Consider the following 18,463-nt stretch of genomic DNA (forward strand, 5'->3'; position numbering starts at 1 on the left):
AACATGAACTTAGCAACAATTACTTTATCATGACCTAACAGTCTGTAATTTAAAAAAAAGAAATTCACAATACCATCCAGCATCTCTTCGTGGGCTTTCCATGTTTCATATTACTTAGGTCCACTTTACATCTTGAGAGCTCAGTTTTGGTTACTAAATGCTCCAAAAGATTTCTGATTATATACTAAATTAAAGGAAATAAGAGCTGCCTAGAGTTAACCCATCTGATGATTGTGTTCTTCTGGGCTTTTTAAGAATCTCTATCGCACTGCATAGCCATATTTCTAAGAACTTTGGAGAGGCTGTGATATAAATAATGTTGATACTGTTAGAATGTTTAAAACCTGCAAAGATGCCTTCATGTATTTGGAATCACACCCCCACCCCCTCCCCAATCTACATCCATTTTTAAAGTGATGATGCTTCTGTGAAAGCAAACTTTGGTTACTATTTAAGCTGCACTTAGGACCATGTCATTTTTATAATGAAATTGAAAGCAAATCCTGTATGTTCAAGTAAACGCAAACACATATCATAAAGGTGCCTATGAGATTATACACTAATATGATGAGAAATTAATTTATATTCGTGAGGAACATTATTTTCCTTTGTCCCAAGACATCTTAAAATGAGACTAGGTGCACGGGCTAGATTAATGGTACATCTAGGCCAGTATTCTGCCTCCAGTAATGGACAAAAGTATAGAACAGGTCATGAATGTGTGATATTTCTCACTGATAACTCTTCTGACTCCCAACTACTTTGATGTCAGGGACTTCCTGAACCATATGTGGTTTCTGTTAAGTTTAGCAACTTTCAGCATATCACCCCTCCAAGCAATAGTCAATGCTACCCCTGGAAACCATTATCAGTTTCCAGTATCTACAGCATACTTTCGAAAAGTCATCCCACAGGTCTCTCCACTACCGATTTTATGGAGAACCTCTTCCTTTTGAAGGCTCTGAATCTGCCTTCCCTCCTAACAGTGTATGTACTTGTTTTGAAAGGCAGTGGTTAGTCTGCCTCTTCTTTCCTCTGCAGATCTCCATGACATTGCCCTCAATTCATTCTCTTCCCAGACCAAAGTCTCAGTTTACAGAAGTGTTCTTATGGAAGCCACCTCATGTAGCTCATCTTCCTTGCTGACCTTTTTGAAGCCTCTTCCAGTTCTAACAAATCTTTTCTGAGACAAAGGCTCCAGAAGTGCACAGAGGACTCAGGAGGCAACTGGACCATACACTCTTGTAATGACATTCTTAATTTTATTTTGTATTTCTTTCTCCTAACATCTGGGTTGTGTTTTGGTGACCAATGAGCTGATGATCTCACAGAATCACCAATCGCAATCCCCAAATCTTACTCCTCAATAGTAATACTCAGCTCAAACTCACAATCTTATATGTAATCAGGATTGTTCTACCTAGTGCTCCTCAGTTATCCTCATTTACCTACACTGAATTTCATCACCTATGTTACACAGTTCTCAGCACTTTAATGTTCTTCTGCTGTTCTCTACAGCTGGTTCTCTTCTTCATAGCAAACTTGCTCATCCCTTTACTGATACCATTAACAACCATGGTGAACAGCCCAGATCTCTGTGGAACATAACTGGGACCCTCTTTTAACAGAGAATTGACCTTCTACTTTTGGCCTTTGATCCTGTCTTTTAATCTGTCATTTACTTGTGCAAAGACCTTCACTCTTACATTATGGCTCCTCAGTCTCCTTAAAAAGCCTTTTTGATAAGGTTGATTTTTGAACTAGAACATCTTTAATTCTTGCTGATGTCTCCAAAGAACTCCAACTCCTTAAGACAGGACTCTTACAAATGCTGCTTGGACACTTCCCAAATAATCATGCCTACCCAGGCGGCCACCAATTCTAGGCTTTATTACAGCATCTACCAAAATAGCCTGGTACAGATTTCAGATTTGCCTGGTGCAGGCCTGCCTGGTCCAGACCACTCCTGAAACCATGATTTTACATACTTACATTCCAGAAGATTGTTCTAAACCTGAATACTTTACGATGTTCCATTTAAACAACATAATTAGGTTGCAGAGCACAACTAGGTAGGATAGGAAGTAAAAGTTTTGCTTTTTGAGACAGAGTCATCTAACTTGAACCATAACACAAGATATTTTTTACAGTTTCAGTACTCAGTCAAGTAAAAGGGTTTCTGGTGCTTTAGTCTGCTAGGTGGAAATCACAATGACATCAGTGAACTCAAGATAAACTCCACTCGTATGTACCACCACACAACATAATCCTATGCAGATAGTGATCTCTGCTCGGTCAGAGAGAGACAATCTGAACTGGAACAGCACAGAAAAAAAGCAGCCACCAGTCACTCAGCTTTGTGCTGTGCTCCTCAATTGAAGCTGGGAAAGCGAAACTTAGCAAAAAGCTCAGTAATTTCACTTGAAAGTCTGCTAGGCAGACAGCACAAAGGAACTGCCAGAAGGCAGGGACAGGTTTTAAACAGCAAAGTCTGTAAAATAAGCACAGACTAGAAGTCAGAAAACATGGGACTACAATAATTCAACCAGTGATTCATCGTTTGGGCTTGGAGAAATCCTCTACCCTACCTCAATTTCTGTCTACTGCTGAAAAAAAAAAAAAAAGGATAATACTTACCTGTCTTGCTAATGCAAGCTCAAATAAGAGGGGCAAAGTAGGAGAAAGAAGTCTTTGAAAAATTGCAACATCACATAGAAGCTGAAGTGACTGTAACAGGACAAGACCCTTCACAGGAGAGTTAGATTTGCCTCATGAGGTTTGGTTAGAGGGTTGGGAAGCTCACATTTGGGACAAAATGACAACTCGTGAAGGACAGAAATAAAGTGACTGAGAGAAAGGGTAGTGTCCCCAGTACATGTGCTGCACCCCAGGTGTAGATGGTAGCTCTACAGAGATGTACAAAGAATGTAGTGGAAGCTCAGTCCTGCCCTGAATCACGCTGCCTGAACAACACTGCCTGGGGGTAAAAACTGTGACAGGGTTTAGCACGGCTTTTTTCGTAACCTTGGATTTTCATGTGATTTGTTGAAGCTATTCCAATTAAAATGCTGATCCTGGTTGGCCCATCTCCTCTGCCTCTTATCCCAGCCCCCAAAGAAAGGCAACAAATAAGAAAGAGAGCCCAATTTCCAAGCAGCTGCTAATCTTCCAATACACTCTGAAGTCGAGGAACTGCTGTTCTATCTGAAAAGAAAATACTGCATAGATTATTGTAACTTTACATTAAATAAAAAGTGTCATGTTTAGTCACAATGGCCTTCACTACTACTGCTACAGCTGTGATGCTGGATGATTGTATCAATGACCTTATGAGCTAAAACACAAAGGCCTTAGGAAAGGATAACGAAAGATGCAGAATACTTGGGGTAATACCAAAGCAAATCCCTCTTCAAAGCTGTAATGAGCGAGCCTCTCAGAACCTGCACAGCACAGACAACGAATGTATTCCTGACTCTGTTCATACGTACCAGCTTCGTCTATGCAATGATGTCAGCGTACACCTAATCAGCTCACTCTGGTAACAGTGACTTCACAGAGTGTTTGAGTGCCATTTTCGCTATGAGAACATCCTTGCCAGCAAGGTAGAGTACATAGTTCTGCATTTGTTCCCATCTCCCATTTGGCGTCCCGAGGGGTTTATTTACAGTGCTCTGGCTTCATGTAACGCGTTTTGGCATGCACATCTTAAGAACTCTAAGATTTGATGCCAGATTAATGAACAATTAAAAGCAGTCATGCATAACTTAGGGCCACACAATTGAACACAGCAAAGGGAGATGAAGCCAGGCAGTTAGTATCCAGAACAGCTACCTGGGGTACAATTTTTGGAATCAGGTGACTGGCAGCAACTACTAGTTTCAGGCGGCAAAGGCAGAACATGCCAGAAGTCCACACAGATTCTGCCCTGGAGCTGCACCAACAGAAAACCAATCTGGGAGCTCCTGTAAGCCTGATGAAATGTCACAATGATGAAGTCACCAAACAACTTTACCATTAAATCACAGGGCAATCAGCTTGTTATTGGCAGGGCAACCAAGGCAGGAAGGCTCACAGTAGCATGAGGAGGTTTCTCCATGTCTGTCAATGCACACGAGGTCACAGATAGCTTTGAAGGGACAGGGTTCTCTACAGGCACAGAAGCAGGTCGTGAGACGGGTACCTGTTATACCTGTTGCCCTACTCTAACCCAGGCTCCAGCTCCCAAACACACAGGCGTATTCCTACACAGTCCTGCTGGACAGTTTATCACAGTAAGCATTCACCAGTACTAATAATGAGTGGTCTATGATGAAAGTCATAGAATAGTTTTGGTTAGAAGGGACCTTAAAGGTCATCTAGTTCCAACTCCCCTGCCATGGGCAGAGACATCTTCCCCTAGATCAGGATGCTCAGGTCCTGCAAGGTAATTTTGCTCTCCACAGGCCAAGACACCAGGGCATTTAAGAGCTCTCCCCTTTTTTTTAAGAACAACTTAGTGGACTCTGCTTCCCTGATTTCCAAGCCTACAGTAAGTGATGAGAGAAAAATGCATGCAGGACTTTGCCTTGAACAGCTGCAGACTGCCAGCAGGGCAGGCTTCCAGAAAGGTGGAAGGAAGATGGTGACAAAAAAGACGGAATAAAAATAGTCTTATGACTGTATGGTATGCATCAATATTTCACACACGTTATGGGAAAAAGTCCTGGAGGGCAGATGGAAACATGAAATGGAGATGCTTTTGTGAGTCCTGGAGAACGCATTCCTCTAAATGCTCTCCAACAAGTCGCTTGAGCTCCTTTCATGCTGTGGGAAAGTAGCTGTAGGCTAGCAAAAAATTTGCAATCAAAAGGTATTGTTTAGTTTAATTTTATTTTTAAAAAGTCATGAAGAGATGAGTTTTACAATAGTCGTGTGTTCAATTGTTTTTCAGACAGGTGTTTAGAAAATGGATTTATTTACTGATTTGGCTGATGGTACTTTTTCAATGAAAGAATAATGACCTTAAAAACAAAGCAGGTCACGCAAGGAGCGCTTCTCTAGATGATGAACACAAGATCCTGAATACTGTCAGGAAACATTTCTAATTAGCTCAACTGACATAGTGGTCTCAAAATGGAACATCTTCTAAGATTCACAGGGTGATGGAGGTAAAGTGCTTGACTAGTGTTTTGTTACAGCTGTTTATGTTTAGCACCTTTGTATTGCCTGTTTCTTGTCCCCTTCCAGAATCGCACCATCCATTTCAATCTTCTGGGAGTTCTCCAGGAAACCCTCCTTTCACCACTCTGCCTTTGCAACCTCCTGCTGAGCTGAGCTGACAATTTCAAGGTTCAGATCCACCTTTCGTTTATCTTCTGAAATCTGATGGCTATCTTTTAGCTAATAATTCCCCTCTTCATATGGGCTGCAGCTTTTTTATGTGCTAAGAGAAATCAGAAAAAATAAAGATGTTACTAGTCACCTCACTCATTACAAACTCTATTTTAATACTGCTAACTAGTTTCTTCTCTCATGACCACATTCAAATTCTTTTCCCCCAACTTTTCTTTTCACCGTATTCCCTCCAAAATTGCAAGATGCCTTCCAAATTACTTCCACATACTACATATGCTGTTGTAGGTTTTTCTGGGACATACGTAATGGGGTAAGTTGTTTGCTATTGTTTCAGAACTTGAAATGGTCAGACACTGCTGGATAGGCATTTGAGTATTAAGGGTTCTGCCTTTGTTTTTTTAAAAAGAAAAAAACAGTAGGCATTACATTTGTAACAGCACACATGTGCAACAAGCTGTCCTCATGCTGAAGGATATTACTCCCTAGCAAATTCCTGGTAGATCTAAGGGCCTCATTTATACAGACAACAGACTAACTATGATAATACAATGCAAGGCTACCTATCAACAAGCTTCATCCAGGAGTGCTACAAGAGCATTTCCTTAAAGAAAAAAAAAAAAAAAGAAAAAAACCAACGCCCCCTTTACCTGCAATGTTTGTGTCAAACCCCCCTCCCACACACTCTTTTCACAAATTCCTACAAATTACTGTAAAATACACTGCAAAGTTAAGAAAAGTCTGTAGCAGTTTTTATATATACAGAAGCTCACTCTACTAAATAAAAGTTTTAGAACAACAAAGCAGTTCAAAATTCCTTGTGTACTTCACCCTGAGCAAAGATTGTGCACGCTAATGAAACTCCGTGACAGCATGGCTTTATATTTGAGACTGCATTAAAATTTATAAACACTCTGAGCATGACTAAGGTCTGGAGCAGGGGGGCAGCATAACCAAAGCTGGGGAAGGCTGTGATTAGCGAGGAGGGAACGCGAGGAGATCGAATCAGCTGAGAAAGGAGGCAGAAAAGCATAACTCGTGTTTGGGACCTGGCACAACAAGTAACGTACTGTTAAAGCATCAAAAAGTGTGATCAAGAGCTCTTGTATTTGTGCAGTCAGGTACTGGAGAAACTACAAAGCCCTGAGTCAGCAGCACAGATGTGACAGATGACACTGGGAGGAAGGCAAACCAACACCTGTTAAACCGAAGGACACGTTGCATGGACTGGGGAGTAGGCAGCAGCAGGAGGAAACACGGAGTCCCATGTAACGTCATCCATCCTCCACGTCTGCGCACCCCCTCAAACATACGGCTCCCTCCAGCCTTCGAACTCTCTCCCTTTGCACCCATGCAAGGAGCTGAGCTCCAGGGAGGATGAAGGTGGCCGTGCCGTAACTCTGGCTCAGTTGGGACAGGCATGCTCCTTGCTGTGTCTAGCTGTGCTGGGCTGCTTCTGCCTTCCCCACAGTCCCAGGGCTTCCCAAGGCAGGCAGGGAGCAGGCAGCATGCTCCGTGGTGTCACCAGCACCACAAGCAGCATCGCCTCTCTCCTTCTCGAGATCTCCGGGCTTCCCAAATAGGGCAAGGTAGCTACAGGATGGAGTTGCAAAGACTCAGGCAGTGAAGATAACTTGATGCCACTCCTCATGGGATGAATCTCTTACACAGAGGGTAGAGAGCACAGAGAATGAGAGGAAGGAGAAGACAGGGAGGTAAGAGGGAGCTGACACAGTAAAGTTACTGAGAATTCCTTCAGTACAGCAGGACTGATAACTAGGCATGAACAGCTGAGAGAAGACTGAACAGAATTTGCTGGATTTGACATGCAAACATTTGGGGTGAAGGATACCAACAGTAAAACTGTTACTCTGGGTGAGAGGGTAAGAGAAATGAAGGGATGTAGGGGAAGTAGCTGAAGTGCAGAAGTTCAGAAGTGGCCAGTGAGAGTGCATCTAGGTGGATGAGGAGCCCACAGCAAATAAATAAAACAAAAGTCTGATCTACGTTTGTGAATGGCGAAATTAAACAGCAAAGAGAAAGCTGCTACCTGAGCCAGAGAGCTCCGCTCCAGAAAAAGTAGTTTAAACCCTGTGAAGTTATTGTGCAATTGGGCATGCAATACTTACTGGATTGGTTTCCTCCTCCAGCCTCTGCAGGATCCTGTAGCCGTTTCTTGGGTATTGTTCACGTCCGATGAGTCACAGTGCTTGCAGCAGGCCCAGGCCCAGCTGGACACTATGGCATAGGTGAGGCTACTGACCTTTATTTGCTGGGATTTTACCCGGTTACCTCGGGCCTCTGCTGTGGCACTGTGCACCATCCGGGGGTAAAAAAAAAAATCACTCTGGGATTCAGTAGCAGTGTCACTTGCAAAACCACAGCCTAGAGCATGTATGAGGGCACTGATCAAGCATCCCGTTGTGTTTCTCTGTCTTCTGCTACATCCTCTGTGGTCCTCTGTGTTGGTTCCTCCCCGAGGCCAGGTCCAGGTGTGCTCTCTCGCTTTCCTTTACGTGGGCAGTGACCTGTACCTGTCCATCCCGTAACGATTCGTATCTGAGTAGGGTCAGACATACATGAATTGGAGGCCACCAGAGCCTTGGCAGACCTTCATGACTAATCAATCGTTACGACCAACTTGCTTACAACCCCTACCACAAAAAGCAGCACTCTTGGCTACCTGCCAACACGTATGGAGCATTTACCTCCAGTCAGGATGATCCTGGAGTAAAGAAGGACATGGGTAGTAAGCCAGGTGGGAAGAAATACAAGTCCAGTACATTATAAGTAATTAAGCCAAAGAAACCTTAGAGTAGAAACTAACTCACTGTAACGAGCATTTACTGCACCTACTACTGTTAAGTATTCTTTTTTGATCTAAGTTTGAGAATTATGTTCAGCACGGACACATGACACTATAAGAGGAACTAAAGTGTGTTCAAGGTAACATCCCACTGTGGACTGTCATAGTAAATTGTTTTTGTTAATTATTTCCCAGTGATCAACAGCTTAGATATACTCTCTCGATACCTTCACTTCAAGGTTCACAAAGAGACAATTCTACCTATTATCTGCTTGAGTGAATCCTATGTTTCTATACTTAGAAAAGCAGAATAGAAGTAAAAAAAAAAAGAAAATGCAGTAAATTTTTCATGCTGTTTCTGTTTGTTAGGGCAAATCTTTTTTTCAACATACAGGAAGAATATCATGCAGAAGGTAAAACAAACAAACAACAACAACCCACAACAGATTATTCTTCATCCTCTGACTTTAACAGCCTACTCTAATAGATGACACAAATGGATTTGAGCAACTGTAGTAACTGTTTTCAAGCATTTCTTCTCTAAGCCACTGAGATGCCAAAAGAATGGGTCGGGTGGACATACATTTTGCATCTGCTAAGTCCTGGTCCCATCTCTCTCACGTACCCCTCTGCAATTTTAATCAAAAGCAGCTCATATCTACTGCGTATCAGCTAGTGCATTTTTATCAACCTCCAACCCTTGCTTAAATAAAGAAACAAAACCACTTAACTAAATCCAGCCTACCTCTCTGTCAAGCATGCCCCTCTCTTGCAACCTGACCTGATCATCCCTAGTTTCTAACGTGCAGCCCTGGCCACTCCGCTCTTGCAGATCCTCCACTGTCCATTAGCAATCGCAATGCCACACTCCTCCTTCAAAGGTTCTACTCTAATGGCAAAACCTGAGGAATCACTTCAGCTACTCGCTGCCAAAGCCCGTCAGTCACTGTGCACTGTGTATCAAGTGTTCGAGCTTTCTATTAGACACACAGGCTGCTCTTTATTTACAAAGGCCTGGATGTTAAGAACACACCACTACAAACAGAAGGAGTATTTATTTACAGATATCATTAGCAATTTACTAGCAAATGAAATAAACAGGTCACATATGGACAACTGAAGCACTGAGTGGCTAACTGGGTATTTAAGCCATCTTAATTAACTTCACTATTGCATCAAATGCTGTAAGAGAGCGACAGATCACTAATGCCAAGTTAGTCATTTTCAGTAACAGTTCTCATGGAATTTTTTCCTTCTAAATAATCAAAACAATTGGTCGTTGGACCTTATAAGGAAAAGTCCCATACCAAACAGAATTTCATAAAATACATCTGGTTTAACTTCATGGTTCTCTCCAGCATATCTGCAGCACCTGAACTTTCAAGCTGCATTTTAATAGTGTTTTTTTTTAAACACAACGACAAGATAAAACTATTAAATAACTAGCAGTAGAGTAACTTCTTCAGATGGTTTCATCTTACGACAGTGAGAGACACTCGATAAATCCACAGCATAGCAAATTTTACACTAATAAACACAGATATTTTATTTTTTAACAGCAAAGTATTAGCCTGCGAGATTTACTGTCAGAAGGTAGCATACAGTTGCACGTAGGAGACTTATAGATAACTAGATCACCCAGAATTATAATTTGATTTCAAGAGGGCTTCAGAAAAAATAATACCAACCCTCTTTTTTTCAGGGAAAAAGTCCAAATCAGCACAGAGTTAAGTAAGAGAGGATTTTCTCCTCTGTATCTTACGGTTATAGCACCCCTCGAAGCATCTGATAGCAGCTAATATCAAGATAAAATACAGGACCAGACAGAACACTAGTCAGAATTCCTGTGTCGTATCAGATCTAGAGAGGATAACGCTTTTGAGAACTCCAAGCAGCAGCCTTCCATCTCTCCAGAGCATCTTTTGAAACATGCAGTTGAGCTTGCCCTTGCCTCGAGTAAAGCAAAGTATATGTTTTAAGACTTCAGGCACTGGGATACCTGCCAAGTCACAACAAATATGTATACATAATCTCATCAATTTAATTCTGAGTGGAAACTCTGTGCCCTTTAGATATATCTCTCAAGGCTACGAATAGTATACTTGTTGGACAGGATGAAGTTTCCCTGTGTAAGTAATAACTCAGCTCTTCTGGCATCTAACCACGCCTCCCGGCTTCTTCCAAACCAAAGAAGAGAGAGAGGGGAGTGATGGGGATGAAGGTTCAGAGGTTTGGAGACAGGGGCAAAAGGACAGTAAGGAAGAGGAAAGAGAGACAAATTATAGGTGAATTAGAAACAACGAGGCTCTCTTAGTAAAACAGTTAAAGCAATCTTTTTCCCCAGTCTCCTCTTTATCTGGCAGGTGACAAGTTGGTAAAAAAAATTCCCCAAAACAGAGAATCCTGTAAGAGGAGAAGGGGGCCTAAAAAGTGAAGTGAAGCAAACCAGGGGCAAAGCAGCAGCGTTAATAAACTGCAAGGCAACTGTCCAACAGATTTGAGTATACAGACCTTGGTATAGTCACCTTTTCTTAGGAAAAAGTGGCTAGAAAGCAAGCCAATGAAATCCTTGGGAGACTGTATGGTCTTCTACAGCTAAAAATAAAATTAACAAAACAAAAATTGAAACGGCTTAGAATACACATGTATGCTAAGAAACAGGGGCATATTTTGACAGCACAAAGCAGGGGTTAAATAACTGCGTTGTCTTCTAAAATGAGGGAGTATTACTATTTTTCTTTAAAAGCAGGTGACTACTGGGTTTGAAATTTCATACCACACTTGTTTCTATGACCTATGAACCTTCTGTTAAGAAAAGCTAAACAACTGGATAAATTTTAATATGAGATCTTTGCATTTGGACTCTAGAAGAAAAATTTCACTGTCAGCCTTACTTCTGACCACTAATCAATCTCTTAAAATATAATATCTACTAATCTTTTAAAACACTTGGTCTAATTGCGCACAATAATGGACAGAATTATCTGAAGCAGATCTGTGGTCTACACTACTTGTTTTAGAAGTAAAAAAAAAAAAAAAAAGAAAAAAAGAAATCCTGCTAACAGATAATGTTCCAACTACAAATTTCAAACTGCAACTGCCCTGCTTATCCAAATCTGCGTATAACCAGAGAGTAGGCGAAGGAGATGTGGAGACTTGTGCCTGTGCCATCAGTGTTTGTAACTGCACAAATGAGAAGTCTTTAAGAAAAAATAAATACTTGTGAACATGAAGTGCGGATTCATGACCAGCTAACGCGGGGTAACAGAGTCTGACAGCACAGCACCCACCCAAGCTTTCTGTCGTTAACAACATATTAGCAAGTAACACAAAGAAACTTGGCTGCAGGAATTAAATTTCTTTCCTGCCTCCTATTGTATCACAGAAATCTGCCAGAGTACAGAAAGGTATGCATTCCCTTCTCCTGTAGAGAGAGCTAGAAGCTCACCTTACTACACTATGCTTGTTATATATTATCAACCACACACATCTATTTCTGACCTGTAGCGCTGACTGATAATCTTCCACCCCTCTTCCCCAAACACTCCCAGCCCCACCAGTTAGCACAAGCTGCCACCATGACTAGCACTGGGGGAAACATCTGCTAAAGGGCTGGGTACAAACAGTCAAAAGAGTTAGGGTTATGCAAAGGAATAGCTAAGAAAAACAATGCAACACTACCAAAACAGGTACAATAGCCCAATGATTTCAACATGTCCCTTTCTGAAATCATTTGTTTCCTCACCAAAGCAGAGGGTGCTTTCAGAGGAGTCTGTATCCCAAATGGGAATATGAAAACGTGTCAGACATCTGTATTTTAGTCTCATTGTTACCACAGTTGTCACCAAAACTTTACAATGTGTACCCAAAAGGCTGTACTTGACAAAGGCGAGAGCTTATACTTCCCTTGAATTACAGGGCCACAGAAACCAGCACTGTGAGACATCATCTTTTTTTTGAAAAAAAGAAACAAAACAAAACAAAACAAAAAAACAACACCAAAAACCAAACCAAAAGCAACACAAAAGAAAACACTGAATAATCACTCAGCATGGATACAGCCACAGTACAGATAATTGCTGCCAGTTAACCTCAAGGCCTGATCCCTCATCAGATTTGATAACCGCCTTGGCAAGTAGCTTCAGCAGTTATCTTCTTATTTCTGGACCCAATCCCAAAAGCAAAGCGGCTATCTCCAGAACTATGTAGCTCCATCTAAGCAGGCACCTTGTTTACTAGGTCAACCATAAGCAGAGGCAAGCATGTCCAGCCAACACTCAAGGGTGGCCGGACACAAGCCACCTCCTTGCTGGAGGCTAGGCTGTGCAGCGAAAGCAGTGTCAGGCGCAAGCACCCATAAGCAACTCAGGCAGAGGGATAACTGCTCTGCCGCAGCACCTTGGCCAACACTTCGGGATTGGAGATGGGCATATCTGTCCAGCTGTCATGCTGAACAGAGCACAGGACAGCACTCTGTCAGCCTGTCCAGAGCTTCTTTTGAGGGTGCGTCCACACTGAAACAATTCAAGGTATGGTGCCTCCTCCCTTTCCTTCTTGCACTGGTGCTTGTCTGGCCGCACAGTGCACCAGGTCAGAGAGCTAAACCAGTCAAATTAACCCTACAGAAAAAAACGCAGACCGTTTCTGTGCAGTCTGAGCCTTTGCAGTAGTGGCTTAGTGCCAGCAAAAGAGGAGGCAGGAAGAGCCACCTCAGGTACAGGGATGAGCCAGCTGGGGTTCCCGCAGCTCTAGCCCAAACTGCACATCACCAGGAACTGCACCCACAGATTTCCTATGGTCTCTTGGCACTAACCAGATTGAGCAGCAGTTCAGAGCCAGGAGCGGCAGAAATTTCAGCACCCTTCTAAACAAGGCGATTTGGCACCACCTCTGTCTCGCAGACCCAGTGCCCAAGAGGGTGGCAAAGGGAACCAACGTGGCAGAAGAGACCGAGCACAACAGACTAACGGAGTATTGTAGCACTGCGAGATGCTCTCACCTTAGCAGAAGTGATGAGAGGTACCAAATGACTAAGTTCATATTACTGGAGGTGTATACATTTCCTTGAATAAACTTGGTCAGAACTAAGTCTACCAAACATCCACAGTCACAGCAGAGAGAAGAAGCACTGGGTTAACTGTTTCAACTCCCTATTCTCACTACAGTGAAAGTAAGGTAGAAGTTTACAGTCCTCTGCACCAGAGATGGCTACCAACCACAGAGACCAACACAGGGGCTTCTGAAAGGTTAATTAAAAAAAGTACCTACTATACTTATATAACATTATCTTTTGATTTAACAGGAAGTAAGGCTGTCATGTGATGAGATGGAAGAGTCTCAGAACAGCATCAAATTCAAATAAATGGTTTTTTTTGCCTCATTTCAATATCGAGGAAAGGCAGAGAGAAGTTATCTGGACATACAATTCATGATGATAGCATGGCCTCTTGCTTGGAGCATGTTTTCAAAGAAGGAAGGAAAACATGAAGGTAAAGAGAAAATCAAATAAAATGTCACACACCTATGTCAAACATCCAATTTTTCTTCAACATGACAAAACAGTCTTTATATAAAGGAAGCACAACAGTTCTAGTCTCACTCAGTAAGAAATCTGATATACTATCACCTGAGCAGTAGTCTGTTTTGCTGAGAAGAGAGAAGTTAGTTCAAGAATAGTGGCAGGAAAAAAAAATGGCAGGAAAAGCAGCAGATCAAGAGGAGATGACAACAGATTTCTTTCTGAAAGGTGGAAGGATGTTATTTATGGGCTTCTGCCAAAACTAGTCTTCTCTTTTTCTCATTCAACATTTTCATGTAGGATTTTTTTTATGCCTTTAAGTGAGCACTACCAAAACGTGTAGAAAATATGAAACTAGGAGGTACCAGAAGTACAGTGCAGACTGAACACACAAGAAAAACTGCAACAAATCTTAAGGACAGCTGCGACAGAAATGGGATGCAAAGGAGTAACAAAGGACAGAGTAAGACACTTAGCGACTAGTAGTTTCTGCTGAAAAGTGACGAATCATTAGTTGGAAGTAGCAGAGAAAGAAAGACTGTGTATAATCATCCTATAAGCAGCTAGTAAAAGTCACTAAGGAGAGCCGGTTCAGAAGAAAGAAAAACATAACGATTCAAAAAAGCAGCTGTATTTCCAGTGCAGAGTGGAACATACAGATGCCATTATAGTGGACTAGCAAGATCTTGCTGGGAACACTATGTATAAATCTGGTAATACACATTCACAAAAGATTTATTTGGGATAGCACAACAGAACATCTGACAAAAACACCAAGAAAACAAAAAAAAACCCACCCAAAGGTCTTAATAAGCACACCAATGAGACAATCAGCATGGCCAGCATGAAGAGTAAGTATAAACTTATCGTAACTAAGTTTAGACTGGAAATTAAAAGGGTTACTAGACAACAAAATACTGGCTTTAAGTTTACATGCCAGAAGATAGGGATGTGAATAGAGGAAAAAATGTAACTAGTTCGCAAGGGGATGTATATAGGTCCACAGACATGGCTTCTGTAAAAGCAAGGCATTTGGCTCAGCCGGGGACACGTGAACAAATACAACATATTGGTAAAGAGGCAACACAACTTTTGGAAAAGGAAATCAAGCTCTATGAACAAGTAGAGTTCTCTGAAGGAATCAATAAACATGTAGACAGAGGAGATGCAACTGAACGGCATGCAGGTATACCTGCACTGAAATGGCTGTAGACCGACAGACGAAGCTGAACAGACTGGTAGTTACTGCCTCTTCCAGTGAAAGAGCTGGAGATGTGAAACTAAACGAGGAGGGGACAGTCTCAAGAAGGAAATGTACCTGTTCTTCTTCACACCTTTTGGCTGTGGAACTCTCTGCAACAGGGTGTTTAGGCACTGAAGAGTTTACAGAGGCTCAAGAGGTCACAAGAAAAAAAAGAGTCCAGTACACGGAAAGAGTCCAGTAAGGGTTAGGAAATACAAACCCACCACGTCTGGCTCAGGAAGCCTTTGACAAGAGAATTATTGAAGATCAGGTGAACACTCTGGGAAAGCCATCTCTACATGCTTGCCCTGCTCCTGTGCCTTTCACCACATCTTTGGTTTTGCCACTGTCAGAAACAGAACACCAGGCTTTGATACGCATGTAAGTGTAATTATTCTTACTAAATAAAATGCAAACATAGAATTTGATCAGCATTTATCAGGTTGACTAACAGTAGAGTTTTTCATCTCAGGCCTCGATTGGCCCAGTAAGACCTGTGATAACAGTTCTCTAACAACTGTCGATTTGAAGGCAGGACAATTCCTCTGTTAATTTACACAAGAACTGACACTGCTGTCAGTAGGTACAAATGCTAACTCAAATCCAGCATGTTTTACTATTGGCAGAATGAGTAGGATCACATTTCACCACGCTGCCAAACACTTGCCATTGTAAGACAAACTCCTCTACATAAGACTTTGCCAAACTGCCATCGTTTGGGCTGAAATTTTACAAGTGAGTGTCTGCTTTAGTGTTTTGTTTCTTCACTTTCATTCACATTCATTCAAAACACTACAGCCACTTAAAAAAAAAATAAAGGTTAATATAAAAAAACTTTTGTCTGTGTCAAAAGATTCTGGAAGACTTTTCCTATTTTTCCTAGAGTTTTGAACACCTGTCCTTTGGGATGGAGACGTGAAATCAGACAGGGATAGTGGTAGAGCTGTCATTCCTCTGAACTCTACCCAAATTTGGCCCATTTCTTGATTATTTATTCAACAAGTCCTTTAGTCATTCAGAAACCAATCTTTTGAGTCAGATAATTGAATGTTGTCCTAGAGGACTCAGATTCTACTAGGAATCTCTATGTCATTTAAACTGAACGCTACAGAAGAGGTCATTAATTTTCCAAGTCCTTGGCATAGGGTCTACAAGGAGTGATTTGCAGAAATACTTAGTGCCTGCAGCTGCAGTGGAAGGCAGTGGAAACTGCGCTCGAAACAGACTATGAAGACAATGGTTTTGAAAAACTTGGCCTAGTAATCTCAAAACAGGTTCTCTCAAAACTTGATTCTTAAAAAAACAATCCTCATAAAAACCACAAGAGCCATTTACTTTATTCTCACTCTGCATTTTATCCTGTGCATTCACTGCAGGCTCTCCTGTTTTGCTATCAAGGTGCTCACAGTACAAGTCTCATGATGCAGGCTGGGCAAGTAGCGTCTTTCCATCACAAGAGGCAGAAACTAAGTACAAGCAGCTGGGCATTTCACCAGGGTATGGACTCTGGCTGTAGGGCAGGATTTCTCAAAGTATCCAGAGCCTGAGGCAAAATACAAACGTGCTAGAGAGCATACCAGAACTCTGTATAAATATGTTCCATTGTCAAGATCCATGTATAGGTTTCCAGCCAGCAAACTGGCTTGTGAACTCCCATCTGTAGGATACATACAGCTCTGAGAACTAGGATCCCACTGGGTACTTGCCTTTAGTGATTCAGGGTCTGAAAAGTAGGATAGCATAGAAGCGCCCATGGTGATGACTGAGAGGAACATAATTTGGCTTTGTGTAAAGCAGGGACAGCTGATTTTACTATTTTATTTAAAAACAGCAGTGTCAGCCACTGTTGTTAAATTAACACACAAAATTAAACACGGTGCGTATACGCAACCGCAAGTACTTTAACTGCTTGAAACCCTTTCTTTCCACATGTCTCAGTTCTCCTCCTTCGAGTAACACTGTAAGCTTGTCAGGGGAAGGACAGATGCCTGCTGTGTCTTCCTTTTCAGCCTCTAGTACACTGCATCCTAAAAATGGATGCTACATTTTTTTTTTTTTTTAAGACATGAACAAAGCAACAGAACTCCGAAAGCCTCCTTTAGTTCTATTTATTCTTACCCAGTCATCAGTGCTTAGAAACAAACATTCTTCCTGTCCACTGCTCTCCTGTGAAAGACCACAGTATCTATAGTTACTGAAGAAGAGTGCTTCAGTTATCTAGGCTCTGATCCTTCCCATGCTTTACTTTTCAGCTTGCCCCAGAAGGCTTGCTTTCTCAGAGGATACCAGAACCCAGATATTTCTCTTTCCAAAGGCAGCTACTGAAATTCTCTCTCATCACTGGGGAGCTTGTCACTCCTTAAAAGAACCAAATACCAAGATCACATCTGAAGCTGAAGAGCTAAAGAGTCACTTCTGATCAACTTAAAACTTCCAGCCAATTTGCCAGGCCTCTCCTGGTGCAAGGAAAGTGGTGAGACTGCAACTCTAACCCTAGGAAATGCTGTCAGAGAGCACAGGCTGAGCTTTTTAAAAAAAGAGCTAACAAACTCTCCCAAACTATTTTTTCTCCTTAGTTGTAGATCTTCCTGTCAAAGGAACGCATATCAGGCAGGTGGCACTCACCACCACAGCAACACTGTGAAACTCTCACCAGAAGGACAGAAATAGCATCAGAAACAGCACCTCAACTTCCTTCAAAATATCCATGATTTTTCTAACAGCCCTAAGAAGCAAATATCAACGATAATTCCCCATCCTAAGAACAGAATGGCATGAGGTAGCAGGGGAAAAAGGACTATAACAGCAAGAAACTTTCCTATTCTTTTCTTAAATCATGCCTGGTTACAAGAGGCAATCTCAAACAAATATGAGATATTTTTGGCTGATCTGGCTGGGATGTTTCTCCTTGGGTATTCAGAAATCAAATTTATTAAAGAAAATATTGTAATTTTGGCTAGAGGTAGCTTAAGAGCTTTCCTCTTTAGAATCCATGGGAAGATACTTCCCTCTCCAGTTTAGCAGAGTAACACAAATTTGTGGCTTAAAAATTTTGGGCATAATTCTGAAAGAAACAAACAAATAAGTCAAAGTCCAAATTCACGCAAAATATCCTCTCATGACAGCTGCTTACTTTATATAATTCTTCCAGCTGTGCAGAAGGTGCTCTAAACAGAGTACATTGCAGAAGAAAGGGAAGCAGCTCAACACAACCTGCACTATGGCAGAGTTCTTCCCTAGGGAGGTGACAAGTCTGAGCCCAAGAAGCTGCTACAGCACAAAAGACGAGGCAGCAAGACCTGGACTCAGGAAACGCTGCTGGCAGATGGACATTTCTGATGGTTCATCTCAAGGAACATGTGAAGAACAGCACACAAGAATCCACTGAAGCACTCAAGTAGTCAAAGGATTGACATATTTTACAGCTGTATCCTTGGCTACAATCTGCTAGTGCTTTATCGATAACCTACTTAGCAATACACAAGTATCCCCCTGTTTCTTAGTGCCCCTATGTCACACAGCACCATCTGACTAGGTGGTGCAGAAATCAGAATATAAACATTTT

General features: G+C 41.8%; 1 protein-coding gene across 5 annotated transcripts in view; it reads right to left on the reverse strand.

The window, feature by feature from the left end:
* The window catches only part of PLAG1 (PLAG1 zinc finger), a 50,066-nt gene that overhangs the window by 15,842 nt on the left and 15,761 nt on the right, over positions 1-18,463 (reverse strand). Inside the window, exons 1-2 of one of the 5 annotated variants that reach the window (XM_086608657.1) lie at positions 10,649-10,748; positions 7,461-7,865 (exon numbers count right to left, since the gene is read on the reverse strand). The exons of 1 other annotated variant lie outside the window; for it this stretch is intronic. The gene's annotated coding sequence lies outside the window, so the exon portion shown is untranslated. Of the gene's footprint in view, positions 1-7,460; positions 8,323-10,648; positions 10,749-18,463 lie in introns of those variants that run through there. 3 more of the 5 variants (XM_086608658.1, XM_086608656.1, XM_086608659.1) reach the window with 3 other exon arrangements.

The sequence above is a fragment of the Tauraco erythrolophus genome, chromosome 3, assembly GCF_009769465.1.
Source record: "Tauraco erythrolophus isolate bTauEry1 chromosome 3, bTauEry1.pri, whole genome shotgun sequence".
NCBI classification, from domain to species: Eukaryota; Metazoa; Chordata; class Aves; order Musophagiformes; family Musophagidae; genus Tauraco; species Tauraco erythrolophus.